Source organism: Solanum pennellii, chromosome 11 (genome assembly GCF_001406875.1).
Source record: "Solanum pennellii chromosome 11, SPENNV200".
Classification (NCBI taxonomy): Eukaryota; Viridiplantae; Streptophyta; class Magnoliopsida; order Solanales; family Solanaceae; genus Solanum; species Solanum pennellii.
Window position 1 is genome coordinate 35,780,308 of NC_028647.1, and position 16,096 is coordinate 35,796,403.

At 38.9% G+C, this 16,096-nt stretch overlaps 1 pseudogene; it reads left to right on the forward strand.

The window, feature by feature from the left end:
* The first annotated feature begins 6,653 nt into the window (after window positions 1–6,653).
* On the forward strand, window positions 6,654–8,159 carry LOC114074878 (annotated as a pseudogene).
* Window positions 8,160–16,096: the final 7,937 nt, after the last annotated feature.

Here is a 16,096-nt window from a genome sequence, read left to right on the forward strand (position 1 = left end):
TATTAATGGGGTTCATGTGTATATATATACTAGTTAAATAAAAATATTAAGTTTTTACAATTTTTTGAAGAAAAACTAAAATCCTAAGTTTCAGAATATTGCTTTATTGTAAAAAAATTGTTAGTAAAAAAATAACCGTAGGTTTATAAATATTGTTATATTGTTTGATATGGTATGTTACCAAATATTAGTTTTCCGAAGTGAATACCAATTGAGTTTTCCGTATCTAATTGTACTTTTTAAAAATTGGCTAAAAAAGTATAGTATTTGATTATTAGCTAATGATTCATTTAAACTGATTATTATATTAACTACACACCTGATGGATTACATTTAGTATTTCTCAACTTAAATTTTCCTCTTTTGAACTCCAATATTTGAAGTCTTAAGGTCAACTACTTATTTTAGAAACATTAAAGAACAAAAATACTAATAGTTGAGTAATTTTTTAAGTCAACTATTTACGCCCTTTTGGATAAAAAAACAAGAATATCGTTACATAACACAATAATTATGTTTCAATTCTAGACAAGTTTGGATAGAATAATTAATCATTATTGATTTAAACTCAAAACTTATTATTATCAAAATCCAATATAATTAAAAAATAAGTGTATGTAGAGAGAACTTACCTATGCTTTATGGGGATTCTTTTATCAAGCAATACTCCAATGGAACTTCTCTATATCAACTATAAGTAAGATATATCATTTATCAACAACAATATTTCAATCAATCCTCTAAATATATTATAGAAGGATTTAGTTCCCTCTAAAACTATCCAGAACCAACTAGTGAACTTTAGTTATCTAAATACTAAAGAAAAAGTGGATTTACATTTGTGAACATACCAAATTCTTCAAACGACAGAAAGAAAATTTGCCGTCTTCAAAGGTATAAGTTCAAAAAGGGAGGAAATGTTCAAAATGTGAAAACAACTCATGATGATGTATAGAATTGGAATTTTCAAAAAATTAAACTAATAGGATTAGTAGTGGTTAGGGTTTTTGCAATTTTGGAATTTCAATTTAAAGTTGAAACCCCAGGAGAGTCGATGCAGACTCGTGTTATTGGTGAGGTTTGATTTTCCATAATATCCTTCTTTTACCCTAATTTTGTGTGTGGGTGTGGGTGTGGATGTGGGGGGGGGGGGAGAACTCAATTACTCTATTTGGAACAACATTAGACGATTCTCCACTTGGAAAATTACTAATCCATACTCCTAGTATGACTTTGGTCCTTGATATTTAAGAGAAGCGAGGTGTATTAGACCAACTGGAGAAAAAGTGTAACAGAGAGGAGCCTTATGTCACGAACTTAGAGTATTTACTAAAACTCTGTGCGGCCATTGACGACTTACTCACTAATTATTCAAGATCTTATAAGTTTTAGGAAGCCTTTAAAATAGATGATTTGAGAATGCTTGGAAAAGACATAGAAAGAACAAAATAGATAACTTTGAAGAAGGTTTGTATATTTCTTTAAAGAATGTTTTAGAAGTTGAGTGATGCCTTATAAAAGGAGGGACACCTCGATTTATACTACTACCTAAGGACTAAAGTGCTAATTAAAATTACAGTACAAGTCCCTAAGATATTTATACATTGGTGCCTCTCTAGAGAATTCTACATTGTCTTATAACCTTCCTTAGACTTCTTCAAAATTCCAAAAGGTTCTAGAGTCCTCCGCAAGTCTCTCCACAACTCTAGAAAGTCCTACCCCTATTTGATGCATAATCTGACTGAAAATGTTGTGGGATGCCACACGCTCCCCCACCAGATGATTCCATGATCGCGGCGCATTGCTGAAAAAACTCATGGAATTTTTCATTGAATTACCACAACTCTTCATATTTCTCCCATGTGGCCTCCTCTAGATTTTTTCCCTTCCAATGAACAAGAAACATGGACCTGTCTTGTTGTCCTCACTTCTTTATTGCTTGGTAGTCTATGATAGCGTTAATTTCTCGGTCATGCGATGCAGTGATTGTTATGGGTTCCCGTTGCAATCGATTCTGGCTATGATCCTCCTTGTCCTCATGGTACGACTTTAGGATGATTGCATGAAACACTGGATGGATCTTGAAGTGTGAAGGTAACTCTAATTTTTACGAGATAATTCCCACCTCGAAAGTGATCTTTAACGAACGCTCATATTTCTGCACTTAGTTTTTATAAATGCCCCTTAGTGCTTTGAAACTGTCTTGGGTTTAATTTCACCAAGACCATGTCGTCTTCTTTATAATCCGTGGAACGATACTTGCGGTTGGCGAACTTCTTTATATTCTTGGGTGTCTTGTCCAAGTAGGATTTGGCAGTGACAAGCTGCTCCTCCCATCCCTTGTTAAGTTGGTAGGCGCCCAAAATCTTTCCTTCAAAAGAAGACTGTAATGAATCCGGAATCTGTGGCTGCTGCCTATCGCCAATTCAAAGGGTGTGCGCCCGGTAGACTTAATCATTTGCAAAATATATAAAAACTGCGCGATATCTAAGAGCATGGCCCAATCCTTTTTGTGAGGACTGAGATAGTTCCTTAGGTAGCACTCTATAAGGGCCTTGATATGTTCTATTTGGACGTCGGTATACGAGAGGAAACTTGTGGAGAAATTAATTTCCATGACAAATATTTCAAAAAATGCTCTCCAAATGTTTCTAGTAAAGCGGAGTCCTCGATCGCTGATAATATGCCTTGGCAGCCCCCAATATTTAACCACGTTCTTAAAGAACAACTGAACAACCTTTTTTGCGTTGCAACCGGCTTGGCAGGCATGCAAGTATCATACTTCAATAAACTATCCACTATGACCATTATCGTCCCATACCCATCCGACATGGGTAGGGAGGTGATGAAGTCCATGGTTGCGCTCTCCAAAGGTTGTTAAGACACATGTAATTACTCTTGTAGTTCTCCTGGTTTCCTTTTCTCCACCATTTCTTGTTGGCACAGAAGGTAAGTCTGCAGATAGCACTCAATCTTATCTTGCATGTGCAGCCAAAAATAGAGGGCCTCGATCTGTCCCTTCTTCTTCGTTGCCCCGGATTCCCGTCCCACGGTGTGTCGTTGCTTTCTTTAATGATTCACCTCCTCATAGACTCGAACATGGGCACATAAAACTTTCGATCGGTAGTGAGCAAGAGACAATCTTCCACCCAAAAGTATCTGGTTTAGCCTTGGGCAGATAAATTCATCAGCTTCTTGGCCTCTTGATCATGTTGCATGTAGTCTTTGATTGCATCTTGAGTGTCACAGTGTGCTGTAGTAATGTCAGCAAGCTTGGTATTCCTACATAGTGTGTCGGTGACAACGTTGCCTCTTAATGGCTTCTACTCTAAGATGTAGTCAAACTCTTCCAGAAAGTCTTGCCACCTAGGGTTCTTCAGAATGATCTTTTTCTCTGACTGGAAGTAGCTAGTGGACACATTTTCTGTCTATACTACAATCTTGAAGCCTAGTAAGTAGTGTCTACATGTGTGTAGGAAATGTACAATGGTTGTCATCTCTTTCTCCTGCACCATGTAGCATCATTCGGTCCCATTTAGCTTGCGACTCTGGAATGTTATCTGGTGTATATCTTTCACTTAGATTCCACAATGGAAAAGTCTGATGCATACGTATGTACTTTGAAGTTCTTAAAGATGTTTGGCACGTCATGACCAGCTCTTCCTTAATTGTGGTTTTGAGACCTTCTAACGCTCTTTGGCGCTCCTCGTTCCAAACCCATGGCTTATTCTTCTTTAACAACTCGTCCAGCGGAGTGTCTTTAACTGAGTAGCCACTTATGAACCTGCGATTGTGGTTTGCATGTCCAAGGAAACATCGTAGCTTGGTTTCCTTAATGATATCCTCCCACTCTTGGATCGTCCAGATCTTCGCCTCGTCCATTTGGAGTACGCCTTGGCTGACGATATGTCCTATGAAGTGTACCTCGTGCTAGGTGAACTTGCACTTCTCTTGCTTGACATAGAGCTGGTTCTCCCGTAAGACATTGAAGACTCTATTAAGGTGCTCCACGTGCTCCTCCAAGGTGTTGCTAGAGATGACTATGTCATAAAAGTACACCACCATTAATTGGTTAAAATAGGGAAAAAATATCTCGTTCATTAGCGTGAAATATGTAGCGAGTGCGTTGGTCATGCGAAGGGCATTACCAACCACTCGTAAGCTCCGTATCTCATCACACACGTCGTCTTTGGCTCATCCTCTTCTGCAATGCGCACTTGGTAGTAGCCTTTTCAAAGATCTATCTTCGTAAAATACTTGGCCTGCCTAAGTCTATCAAACGAATCTGTGATGAATGGGATAGGGTATTTATTCTTAATTTTACATTATTGAGTGTCTGATAGTCAATGCATAAGCGCAATGACCCATCTATTTTCTTCTGGGATAACACTGGCACACCAAAAGGTTCCTTGAATGGACAGATGTGACCTCTCTCAAGGAGATTCATGAACTGCTTCCATAGAATCTCTACTGTAGATGGACCCATGAAATAAGGTGCATGTGCGGGTGGCTAGGCTCCCCACCTTTAGCTCTATCTTGTTATCTACCTGTCGCCTAGGAGGTAGAGTCTTCGGCAGCTTGTCCGCCATCATGTCCTTGTTCTCTTCATGGACATTCTCTATGATCGGTGGCAAGGACTCCTTACTACCATTATCTTCTCCAGAACTTACAATGGTAGCCTTGTATGTCGGCTCTCCTTTCTTGATGCCCTTAACGATCTTCATGTTCGATAGGTGGGTGTGTCCTTATTTGGTACCGTCAGTAGAGGTGCCATGCATGACCCTTCCCACTCCATCACCATGAGTTTTTGAAGGCAGGAGTCAATCATCGTATGGCATCGATAGAAGAACTCCTGTCCAACAATGATATCAAAAATATCTAATGGAGCGATGGTGAAGTTTGTCCTACCTTGACACTTCCCCAATGTAATGCTCACTCCTTAAGCGACCCCGCATATGGGAGCCGGTGGGGCATTAACCTGTTGAAATATGTGTTGCTTGACACGTAGTTCAGCCCAAACCTCTCTGTCGCTGCTTTGGTAATGATGTTTGCTTCGACCCTAAAGTCTACAATGGAACGATCTTTCGTCTATTAACAGACATGTCTACATACTGCGTGCTAATGTCTCTTGGTTTCTTAGTCTGCTTGCCAATTGAACCGCATAATCCCACCATGCCTAACTAAGTCGTGCCCGTGTCCTATCCTTGCTCTTGTTCCTTCTCCTTTCGTTCCCGTAGGATGACACCAAGGTTCTTTTTCTCAGGGCACCTGGCATAGCCATGCGGTCCACCGCATATATAGCAGCCATCACCTTTTTTGGTCTGGGCCCATTTCTCCGTGTAGTTCTGGCGCATGAACTGCTTGTTGTCTGGCTTATGGGCGTCGTGCTGGTTTGTGTGTGCATGTTGCTCCTTGCCTTGGCCACGATCTCCCTAACTTTATCATGAGCGTTCCTTGTGTCCTTCATTTTTGTCTTGTCGTTCCTATCATGCTTAAAGTCGGTCAATGATTTGGCTTGTGCAATATCCTCATCTATTGTCTTTACAAATTATTGCTCCAAGTCTGTCTTGGTCCGATTCTGCAGCCCGTCCATGAAGTGAAACAACATGTCCTTGTCTGTTAGGCTTGAAATTTGAAGTGTTAGAGTTGTGTACTCCTTCACGTATGCCCGAATGCTTCCTGTTTGCTTCAATTGTCAGAATTTGCGCTTAACCTCGTACATGACGTTGTTAGGGAAGAAGGCTTTCTTGAATTCCTCATTGAATTTTTCCCACGTATTGGTGGTGCACGTCCCCTTACCAATCTCGCCTTCTTTTGCGCCTCCACCATAGCATGACCATCTCTTACATATACAACACGACAATGTTGATCTTATTTTCATCACTATTCACCAAGTAGTAGTAAGATATATAAGTAGTGGATAAATGAACCTACAAATTAATGTTGAGAAAACAACATTAAAAAGACAAAAATAATAGACTAAAACAACCAATTCCATTATTATTAAAAATAATATATTTCGTAAAATCAAGTTTTTATAAAGAGTATATGTTTCATACATTAAGTTTGTTCGTAAAAATTTGTTGACGAGTCTTTTTTCTAACTAAATTTATTTACGGGATTCATGTGTACATATATACTAGTGAAATAAAAATAGTATGTTTTTTCAATTTTTATGAAAAAAACTATAATTGTATGTTTCAAAACATAGCTTTGTTATAAAAAAATTGATCGTTAAAGAAAAAAAAAATAACCTTAAGTTTCTGAAAATTCTTGTATTGTTGGATATGGTAAGTTACCAAATATTAGTTTTCCGAACTGAATACCAATTGGATTTTCGGTTATCTAATTGTACTTTTTTAAAATTAGATAAAAAAAAGTAGAGTATTTGATAATTAGATAATGATTTATTTAAACTGATAATTATATTAACTACACACCTGACGGAGTATAGTGGTAAGTTTCTAAATATTTATTTCCCTAATTTTTTCCCAGTTGGGTTTCCTATCAAGCCAAGAATTGACCAACTATGAACATAATTGATTTTTACAATTGTTCGCATAAACCTTCAACCTTATTACTTTTTTTTTTATAAATATACTCTCAAAAGTCTTTCAGCTTTGAAAAATATATATCATATACAAGAAAGAGCGATGAACTTTGAAGAAGGCTATCTATTTCATCCCACATATTCAATGTTATTCTCATACCTTCTCTCAGCTTTATGGCTGAAAAAGATTTGTGTGACAATGGTTTTAATACGGAGTGTGATGTATACAAAGAATCATGGGTAACTTATGTCTATGGGGGCCATTGTGGAGGAGAAGATGATGGGGATACTAGTAATTTTCGTTACTTTATTTCCTTGAGGCATAAGAAAAATATAAGCAATAAGAGATTTTGCAGATTTGTGGATAACAGTGTTTGGACTTGGAAACAACGAGATTAGGGGAAATGGATTAGGAGTAAAAAGAGCATGCCTTTCAATATGGGACTCAAGAAGAGTCTCGATTATGATACTAACATGTGTTGTCCCCATGATGGAAAGTGCCTCATGCAGGAATATGAATTTTGCGAAGCTATTCTTAAATAGTTCAAAAAGTGTAATTACAGAGATTATTGTATTTGTGCTATAAAAACGAAAAATTCGTTTAATACTTCTCCAAGTAGTAATGGAAGTACAACTAATGTTGATAAACAGAAATTCGATATTGAGGTGATTTAAGGTGAGCCGCCGATGGATCAAGCAGTCATTCCTATCTATATTGTTGAACAATTGTTGCAAATTCAAGAGTCTTCATATGATTAAGGTAAGATCAATTCTCTATTAATAGATTATAATGTTGATCCGGCACTAAGGCAAATGAGGAATGAGGGTTATGGGATGATCAATCATCATATCAATGTCGTTGAAATCTAGCGATGGAAGCTGAGGTGCAAGGAAATGGTGTTTTGGAAATTTGAGAACATAATACTAGAAAATAATCTAGCACCACACATGTAACAAGGTTTTATTGTTTATGCTAATGAGGACTGTAATGCATATTCGAAATTTCAAGCCAATTATAAAATCTTTGTTTGAATACCAACTGGTTATGGGGACTATGCTATTAGGAACAATTGGGAGCTAAATACTTTTTCTCCAATTCAAGAACTTATGCTTCCTGACTTTGCGAATGTGAAGTCAAATATAACTATGCCTGAAATATATGGTACTTTGGCTGAATATATGGATGGCAATGTATTGATTAATCCAGAGAATGATTCAGATTAAACAAGCAATAGTAGAATCTAATCAACATCACTTGCAGATCACTCAAGAGTTTCCTGGTGGAGCAAATGGTTTGCTGGGACAAACTGCGTCCATTTTTCCAAATTCAAGAATTTGTGATGCTAGAAAATAACGTGCCTGAAATATTTGATATGGATTACACATTGTTGGAGAAGAGTCAGACACTACATCAAGTAAAATTACAAGAAGAACGTATGGAACTTTGTGAAACAGAAAAATCCAACTATATTGATGACCCTATAGAAGCCTTGTTAGATGATGTGCCTTTGAATGATAGATTGGATGCAATTAGGGAGAGTAAAGTACATTATTGCTGGACCAACAATCTTGGAAGTCTAATGCACATTTACATGATATGCTGCTCTAAAGAATTGGCACTACTTGGACAGTTTTAGCTAATTTAGTGGAAAATACTAACTAGCTAGGATCAGTTTTTGAAATAATATCCCGAGTTTTTGCGCTGTCCTTGTTACTCGTTTTGGTCGATGTTTCTTATACTTTATATAAATTCTATTTATCAAACTTCCGTGTTAAATTTATACTTTTGGCAAAGAAACTATTGTTATTAGAAGCTTTATTACTTGTTACAAAATTTCTTACAGCCCCCCTCCCCTTAAAGGATCAATGGGCACAAGCATTTGATAGAAGACCAATTTATGTTAATTAGCATCGAATGATGATTTTATATTAGTTCCTTCAATACACTAACAAGGACACCTGATTGGATATCTCTAGTTCAATTAAGAACATCTTAATATGGCTAGCTAGAAGGAGTTCTCCTATCAGTAGCTCGAACAATTAAATGAGGGTAAATGTCCCAAATTCCTGTTAGTTAGTATTTCTCAACTTCAATTTTCCGCTTTTAAACTCAAATATTCAAAGTCTTAAGGCCAGCTACTCAGTTTAGAAACATTAAAGAACAAAAATACGATACTTGAGTGATTTTCTAAGTCAAATATTAATGCATTTTAGGATACATAACAAGAATATCGCTACATAACACAATAATTATGTCTCAATTCTAGAAAAGTTTTGATTGACTATATGAATCATTACTGATTTAAACTCAAATCTTATTATTAACATATCCAAAATAATTAAAAAATAAGTCTATGTATATATAGAGAACTTACCTTTGACTTTATAGGGATTCCTCTATCAAACAATACTCTAATGGAACTTCTCCATTTTAACTATAAGTAATATATATCATTCATGAAAATATTGGTTTATCAACTATATTATTTAAATCAACCCTCTAAAAATAATATAAAATTATTTACTCCCCTTCTAAAACTATCCAGAACAAGATATTGAGCTTTAGTTTTCTCAAAATTAAAGAAGAAAAACAATTACATTTGTGAACATAACAAATTCTTCAAACCACACAAAACAAATTTGACGTCTTCAAAGGTAGAAGTACAAAAAAGAAGGAAATGTTCAAAATGCGAAAAAAACTCATGATGCTATAATTTTTTTTAAAAAAATTAAGCTAGTTGGATCAGCAATGGTTATTGTTTTTTGCAATTTCGGAATTCCAATTCAAAGTTGAAACCCCTGGAGAGTCGATGGAGGATCGTTTTACTGGTGAGGTTTGATTTTCCACAATCTCCTTCTGTTACAAAAATTTTGTGTGTGGGGGTGGGGAGAAAGAACCAAATTACTCAATTTGGAACCACAATAGACAGTTCTCCACTTGGAAATTACTAATAAGTACTCCTAGTCCTACTTTGGTCCTTGAGATTTTAAAATTGGAGAGGTGTAATATACCAACTGGAGAAAAAGTGTATCGCATAGAAGCCTTATGTCATAGACTTAGAGTATTTGCTAAAGCTCCGTGCGGCCCCTGATGACTCTAATCTTACAATATCTTGTAATTTCAAGGAAGCCTTTAAGGCTTTGATAGCTAAGAGCATGCTTGGAAAAGACTTGGTAAAAAAAGAGAGAACTTTGAAGAAGGCTTGTATATTGCTTTGTAGAATGCCTTACAAGTTGAGTGATGCCTTTGCAAATGAGTGGCACCTCTATTTATACTACTATGCAAGGACTAAAGTGCAAAGTAAAATAACATTACAAGTCCCTAAGATATTTACACATTGGTCCCTCTCTAGAGAATTCTACATTGTCTTAGGACCTTTCCTAGAAATCTTGAGAATTCCAAAAGGTTCTAGAGTCCTCCGCAAGGCTCTCCACATCTTTACAACATTCTTCCCTTAACTGGATGCAGAATTTGACAAAAAAAGTGGCAGCACATCACACGCTCCCCCACTTGATGATGCAACAGTCGCGGCGCATTGCTGCAAAAGCTCCTGGACTTTGTCTTTGAACTGCCACACGTCTTCATATTTCTCCCATGTGGCCTCGGGTGGAGTTTGTCCCTACTATTGCACATGTTTTTGCGCTGCCTTGTTGTCAGCGCTTCCGTTTGCCTTGGTAATCTATGATAGACTCAATCTCTCGATCATGCAAGGCGGTGACTTTTTTGGGTGCCCGTTTTGATCGATTCCGGCAAGATTCCTCCTTTTAAAATTATATGAAAACTACGCCATATCTAGGAGCCTGGCCCAATCCTTTTGGTGCACTCTGACATAGTGCCTTAGGTAGCACTCTAGCAAGAAGTTGACGTTTTCTATTTGGACGTTGGTCTACGTGTGGAAACTTGTGGAGAAGTGAAGTTTCGTGCCAAATATATGAAACAACTCTCTCTAAAATTTTCCGGTAAATCGGGGGTCTCGATTGTTGATGATATGCCTTGGCATCCCCCAATATTTCACCACGTTCTTACAGAATAATCGAGCAACCTCTTTTGCGGTGTAACCAGCTATGACATGCATGGAGGTAGCATACATCGAAAAACATTCAACTACGACTATTATCATTCCATAACCGTCATACTTGGGTATGGAGATGATGAAGTCCATGGCCACACTCTCTCAAGGTCGTTCAGCCAAAGGTAGTGGCTCCAGCAGTCCTTCTGGTCGTCTTTCCTCAACCTTGTCTTGTTGGTACACAAGGAATGTCTACAAAACACTCGATTTCGTCCCGCATGCGTGTCTAGAAGTAGATAGCCTCAATCAGCGCCCTTGTTCTTCCCTGCCCCAGATGTCCAGCCCACGGTGTGTCATGGGTTTCCTTAATAATTCACCGCATGATAGACCCGAACTTGAACACGTAGACCCTTCGACCGGTAGTGAGCAACAGATCATCTTCCACCCAAAAGCGTCTGGTTTTTCCTTAGGCAGCCAACTCCATCAGCTTCTTGGCCTCTGGATCGTGTTGTATGCCATCCTTGATTGAATCTTGAATGTAATAGTGTGCTGTAGTGATGGCGGCAAGCTCAGTCTTCCTACTTATTGCGTCGGCCACAACATTGCGTCTTTGTGGGTTGTACTCTAAGACGTAGTCAAACTCTGCAAGAAGGTATTCACACCTAGCTTGCTTCAGAGTGATCTTTTTCCGTGACTGGAAGTATCTAGTGGCCACATTGTCTATTTTTATTACAAACTTGTATCCTAGTAAGTAGCATCTCCATGTGCGTAGGCAATGTACAAAGGTTGTCATCGCTTCTCCTACACCGTGCGACATCGTTCGGTCTCGTTTAGTTTGCGGCTCTCGAACACTATCGGGTGTCTGTCTTTCAATAAGACCCCTCTAATGGCAAAGCTTGATGCATCCTTATGTATTTGAAGATTTTAGAGAAGTTGGGTAGCGTCAAAACCGGCTCTTCCGTCAGTGTGGCCTTGAGACATTCGAACGCTCTTTGGTACTCCTCGTTCCAAACCCATGTCTTATTCTCCTTTAATAACTCGGTCAACGGAGTGGCTATAGCGGAATAGCCACAGATGAAACAGCGATGGTAGTTTGCAAGTCCAAGTAAAGATCGTAGTTTGGTCACTTTTGTGGGCGCCTTATACTCCTGGATTGACCAGATCATCGCATCGTCCATCTAGACTTTTCCTTAGATGATGATATGTCCTAAGAAGTATACCTCGTGCTCGATGAACTCGCACTTTTCCCGATTGACATAAAGATGGTTCTCCGGTAAGACTTGCAAGACTCTTTTCAAGTACTCCATGTGCTCGTGCAAGTTGTTGCTATAAATGACTATGGCATTCAAGTACACCACCATGAACTGGTCCAAATAGAATTGAAATATCTTGTTCATAAGCGTAATAAAGGTATCAGGTGCTTTGGTCAAGCCAAAGGGCATTAGCAACTACACGTAAGCTCCCTATCTCGTCACGCACGTCGTCTTTGGCTCATCCCCTTCTACAATACACATTTAGTAGTAGCCTTTCCTGAGATCCATCTTTGTAAAGAACTTGGCCGGCCCAAGTTTGTCAAGTTAATCTGCGATGAGAGGGATAGGATATTTGTACTTAATTGTTACCTTATTGAGAGCCCGATAGAAGATGCATAAGTGCAACGACCCATCTTTCTTCTTCTTGAATACCACTGGCACACCATAATGTGCCTTTGATGGACGGATGTGACCGACCTCAAGGATCTCCTTCAACAGCTTCCGTAGCTCCTCTAATTAAGGTGGATCAATGAGATAAGGTTCATGTAAAGGTGGTTTGGCTCCCACCTCCATCTTATCTTGTGATCTACCTCACGCCTAGCAAGTAGAGTCTTTGGCAGCTCGTCCGACATCACATACTTGTTCTCTTCAAGGAATTTCTCTATGATCGGTGGCAAAGACTCCTTAGTACCATTGTCTTCTCTTGAACTTGCAAAGGTAGCCAGGTACGTCGACTCTCCTTTTCTTTAGGAACTTCACGATTTGCATGGACGATGGGTGGGTCTGTCCTTGTTTGGACCTTAACTAGAGGTGTCATGGATGACCCTTCCCGCTCCATCACCATAAGTTGTTGAAAGTAGGTTCGATCATCGTGTAGAATCGCTGGAAGAACTCCTATCCAAGAATGATATCAAAGAATTCTAAAGGAGCGACGGTGAAATTCTTATTACCTTAACACTTCCCTAATGTGATGCTCACTCTTTGGGCAACCCCGCGTACAAGAATCTCTAGGGCATTAACCGTCTTGAGTGGAGAGTTGCTTGGAATGTAACCTCTCTGCCGCTGCCTTGGTAATGAACGTTTTCTTCGGCCCTAGAGTCTACCATGGAACGAGCTGGTCGTCTATAAAGGGAGATGTCTACATACTGCATGCTGAAGTATCATGGCTTCTCAGTTTGCTTGGCAATTGCGTCACATAATCACACCATGCCCAATCGCGTCATGCCCGCGTCTTACCCTTACTCTTGTGCATCTTTCTCCTTTTTTTCGCGTAGGATGACACCAAGGTTTTTCATCTGGGGGAACTTGGAATGTCTGTGTGATCTATTGCATATGTAGCAGCCATCGCCTTTGTTGGTCTGTACCTGTTTCTCCATATAATTCAAGCGCATTAACCTCTTGTTGTCTTCTTTTTAGGGTCGTGCTGCTTGGTGTGTGCCTACTACTCCTTGCCTCGTCCATGATCTCTCCCACCTATAGCATGACTACTTCTTTTGTCCTTTGAATTTTCCTGCGTGCCTGTCATGCTTAAAGTAAATCAAAGATTCGGCTTGTGTAATGGCCTCATCTATGGTCTTGACTTGTTGCCGCTCCAACTCTTTCTTAGCCCAATTCTGTAGCCCATCCATGAAGTGGATCATCATGTCCTCGTCTGTGAGATTGGGAATTTGAAGTGTTAGAGTTTTTAAGCCCTTCACTTATGCCCGAATGCTTCCCGTTTGCTTCAATTCTCTGAAATTGAACCTAACCTCGTACACAACATTGTTAGGGAAGAAGGCTTTCTTGAATTCATCACAGAATTATTCCCACGTGTTGATGGTGCACGTACCCTTCCTAATCTCGGCTTCTTTGTGCCTCCACCATAGCATGACCTTCTCAGAAAGATACAATACGACAGTGTTGATAATATTTTTGTCACTATTCACCCGGCTATACTTGAAGTAATTCTTCAAGTGTCAAAGAATGTTTTCCCCCTTTTGAGCGTCGAGGACGCCTTAAAATATAGGTGGCTTGGGAGCCTCAATCCTGGTCTCGCTATCACGGTCAGGTGATGTAGATCCTCCAGTCTCTGCGCCTTCCTTGAGTGTTTTTACTTCAGCATTCAGAGTTATGATCGTACTTAGCGCCTCGATGAGCGGACACTCCAAGGAAGTGAAGGTCTCCTTTATCTCGAACTCGGACCGCTGGCGACCCTCAAACTCCTTATGTATGCTTCCAATTTCCTCAAGAGTGAAGCCCTCAAGGGTCTTGAACTTGCTATCATCGACATTCATGCGCCGACCTAATATCTCCATGGATTGCCTTGCTACTTTCACCCTTGCGACCCATTCTTCTCCAATGGTGACGTCGATGGTGTACTCACAAAGTTCATTGTCACTTTCTTCCATGGTTGAGGGTGGATGAGATGCTAGCGCTTTTCTTGGTGTGGGATCTGGCAGCACCTCCTCATTACCCTTTTGATGCTTCTTTCCCTTTAGATTCTTCTTTCCACCATCCACAAAGACATTGGTGGTGCTAGCACCATTTACCTCTCCTTCGGTTGCAATTCTCTTAGTACCAACATTTGCTTTGATACCACGTTGTCACAGACTTAGAATATTTTCTAAAGCTCCATGCGGCCCTCAACGACTTATTAGCACGACCGGGGAACACCTCGTACAAGTAACATGGCGTACTTGTCACGACCCAAATTAAAGTAACCCTAGGCGTAACAACATCTTTTTCCTCAAAGAGGACTTAGACAAGACCTTAGCATTCGTCATCACATATCATAGGTAAATAAAATGCGAAAAAATGAAAACTTTTCTATATAGCGAAGTATACTTAGACTTCTCTGAAACATATATGGGGTTTACATAGACCCCTCGCTTATGAAGCTTAAATAGGCTTCTCACCTAAAATTTAACAACAACATAGTCTTATAGTTCGTCTAACATTAACCATCTAAAAAGTAAATCACAATTGCGTGTGCATAGCCCTTAGTCTATTACAATATGCCCATATAGGCTACAATGATGTCTCAACATGAGAATGGAATAATTACCTCAAAACATACACAAAACTAATAAGGCTTGATGAGTGGCTCTGTCCTCGGAACTCATGGGTACTCACCATTTGACTTAGGAATGATCAAAGTCTTCTTCTTCAATAGCCATGAATCTCCTCAATTGCCCGAATTTAAAATGTTTGGGAAAGAGGGAGAAAACATGGGTTAGTACAAACCACATGTACTAAGTATGGTCCCTATGCATAAAAATCATTAATCCATGAGAAAAGGCAAAATTTAGTCAAAACCATGCATAATATTGAAGAACTCAAAAATCACATATATGGAAATATCAAAAGTCAATCCAACAATAGGAAAACTCATGCAACACTTGTGCAAGGCCAAGAATAATGCCTCATAACCCTACCCAAAGCTATATATCACATTAAGCAACCCATTACATACTTACAACATATTCTTATATTTTCATAACATGCTTCACACATTAATATCACTCATTTCTTATCAACATAATCATAAGAGAACACTACTAGAACAATCCTTTAGGATCCCACATGTGCAATGTGTAAGAGAAGTATTATACCCTCCCTCACACTATGTAGTAGTCTTTAAGACAACCCTAATAAGAGTCCACATACTTAGCATATTCATTTACTTTTACATTAGGGAGAATTGATATATCCATATATCATGTTTCTGCGGGCATAAGAGTTTTTTCCTTTATGTTCGGTGGAGATCACGATAACAAGAAATCGAAATTAATCGTTCGATGTCTGCTCGTTATCCCCTCTTCAATTACAATAACCGACATGAGACCATGTGAGCTACATGGAATCCGGTGTTCTACTCCCACACCAAAAATATAGGGTTAACACTCGCCTAAGATGTAACCATTCATATGTAGCTATCCAGGTGGATCCACTAAGCTAAAGTCCTATGTTGACACATAGTTAAGTTTCAAGGATATTATTACTAAAATCCTTGACTTACTAGACGTGGAGGTTTCCATCTCATGAGACAACACATAAATAGGGAATCCGGACTTACTAACATGAGGAAATCCATGTGGGAGGCCGGACATACTAAACCTGAGACCTCCATCTCATTTACATGCCCTTTCGGTACTAAGAATTTATTTCCTTTAGTAATCATCATACTCATCATACAAGGTCACAGTAGTCTCTTCTATACTCCTATGTGAACATCTTATAATAATAGCTCATACGAATTCATGAGTGAGAACTTTCCTTTAACTTTAGAAACCACATACAAGTTA